A 2,603-nucleotide genomic window follows, 5' to 3' on the forward strand; every position below is an offset into this window, starting at 1 on the left:
GAGAAAGATTTTCTTGAAGCCTTAAGATCCACTGTTACAACTTTATTTCTATGTCACCATCTTGATAGAGAGGCAGGGAGATGAAGCTGAAGTACTAGGTATCCTCAGAAGATGAAAGCAGCATTGAAGAAATAATCATGAAAATCAATAGAAAAAAAAAAGGATTTCATTTTTAAACATTTAGTTTACTCATGAGATTCTAGGCATAAACCTATTACATAAAGCAAAACATACTTTTCTATAGAAGCACAGAAGACAATGAGATTTTTGTTTCATTGTTGAATTGATTTGTTTTCAATAATGGAATTGGTTTTTTCCTTCACTCTTAAAAAGAGCCATAACATCAGGGAAGTGATGTCATGACATGTAAGTGAATTGGCTTTGAGGAGAGAAAACTATGCGGTCACCAACTTCACTTTCTCCTCTAGAGCCTTCAGGGTTCATTGACAAGATATAGATCAGGACAACTAGAGATAGCCCGCTTGCAGTGGGAGACCTTGGCCTTTTTAAGTTTTGACAGATCTCTTGCCTTAGTAATGTCATACCATCTCTATTTCCAGTGTCTATAAAACATTAAAAGGAGGTGCTGTGACCAAATAGTGTGTTCCATTCAAAAACTGAACAAGAAACAAATTTCCCAATTGCTCCAAGGAAATTAGGGGTAAATTCCAATTCTTACCAATGGAAAGGCAGGAGAAGGCTCTGTGCCAGAAAGCCTTCATCTTGCTTTAATGGATATCTCTAACAGAGTACAAACCACACTCTCCCTCAAATACACTCATCATCTATGGAAAGACTTAAGTACAGAGATAGAATACACAATAAAGAGACATATGTGCAGGGAACACACATGGTGCCAGCAACATACACTTTTGACTCTGCAAGGCTCTGAAGGCTTTTCTCTCTCTCTCTCGTTGGTACCTTATAATATTTTCTTTGAATACAGTATCTCTGCTGGGTATATTGCTTCACAGGAGTTCCTGAGACTGTTTTGATGGGTAGGCCATCTCCTAATCCTAAAGAATCCTATAGTATTTCTTCACTGAAGAGAAAAGAAGAGAAATCTTCCTTCTCCACTAACAATCCCTTACTCTAAAATTAAGGAGAGAAATAAGAGAAGAAGAAAAGAATTATCTCTCAGGAACTGGCTGTGTTCTCCAAAAAGAGGAGCTCTCTTCCACACTGCTAGTGATGACTATTAACTGACGGGTAACTCCCTCAGAAAAAGTAATGAAGAATTGGTTTTCTTGTTTTTAAAAGCTACAGAGGATCCGTCAGGCTATAATATCATCAATTGATGGAGAAACTTCTTCACATCTCCTAAAGGAGCAATGAAAATAAACACTTCTTTATATTTCTTTTATTAGCTGTTGAATGGGTATCCTATTTCACAGCCTTTACAGTCTTGGAATAAAACACTCAGAATGTGGACCACAGTGAGGTCTCACACCTTTTTCAAAGTGAAAAATTCTACTCTCAAAATCTGAAAGGATGGATATCCACTTTTAAAAATGGGCTAATGTGACTGCTTCTTGTTATTTGTCCCTCGTTCTTGAATAGGACCATTGATATCAGTAGGCTGATGTCTTGACCTGTGAGTGAATAGGATTTAAATGAGTCAAGGCTGTGCAAAATTACCTGCTTCACTCTCTCCTCCAGAGCTATCTGGGTCCAATGGCAAGATATAGATAATGACAAGTGGAAATAGCCCTGGATGAAGTAGAAGACTATAACCCTTTTAAGCTAAGGCCTTAACAGGTTTCAGTTTGTCTGAGTACATTGAGGATCTTTATAGGAAAAGTACTGTCAATCCCTTTTGGGGAGACCCTAGACACAAACTATTTCCAATCTAGGTTTAAAGATTTTCCTCCAGGTTTTTACTCTAGGGTGAAGATGAAATAAGACAATGAGAGTGAGAAAATTTTTTCTTTGAGACTTAGTCTATAAAATCAGAGAATATTAGCACAATCCTTGATAAGCAAGGTTCTAGTGATTTTTACAGTATGTATATATAGTTAAGGCATTGCCACCTACTCTGGGGCATCTAACTATTCCAGTGTGAAAAAGGCTTTTGTTTTTGATATCTGCTTCCTACACCCTGCAGTTTTATTAAGTGGAGTGAGAGATTCAATTGAATAGGGACCCTAGATTAACTTCCTTGCCCCAAAATATAGGCTAGACACTGGAAACATGCTATATGCAAGGAATACAGACATTGAAGCTTCAACCAAGATAGCTGGGGATTGAAATGGTCACAATGAATCAGTTTGAAGTTTCAATTGAAGAATGTGGCCTGAAGAAGAGAAAGTTTAAGGGTGATGAGAAATTCAACTTCAAGTATTTGAAAAGGTCTTCCTTTAAGTGGAAGAAACATCCAATTTATTTTACTTAGACCCAGAGGACAAAACTAGAAGCACTAAGTAAAAAATTACTTTAAAACCTATTTTGACTCACTTGAAGAAAAGATTTCCTAATGCTAAGACCTGTCCCAAAGTGAATTGGTTTCAACCCCTTTGACTTCAGAGATGTCACATTCTCTTGGTTTCCTAAATTCTACTCTGGCTCCTTTGCTAGGTTCTCACCCTACTTCTTGCTCTTTTAAA

General features: G+C 37.1%; 1 non-coding gene across 1 annotated transcript; it reads left to right on the plus strand.

The window, feature by feature from the left end:
* Positions 1-1,936: 1,936 nt before the first annotated feature.
* On the plus strand, positions 1,937-2,060 carry LOC141559295 (U6atac minor spliceosomal RNA). Its single transcript, XR_012487353.1, has one exon. It is a non-coding gene; the product is annotated as a U6atac minor spliceosomal RNA (small nuclear RNA).
* Positions 2,061-2,603: the final 543 nt, after the last annotated feature.

The sequence above is a fragment of the Sminthopsis crassicaudata genome, chromosome 2 (genome assembly GCF_048593235.1).
Source record: "Sminthopsis crassicaudata isolate SCR6 chromosome 2, ASM4859323v1, whole genome shotgun sequence".
NCBI classification, from domain to species: Eukaryota; Metazoa; Chordata; class Mammalia; order Dasyuromorphia; family Dasyuridae; genus Sminthopsis; species Sminthopsis crassicaudata.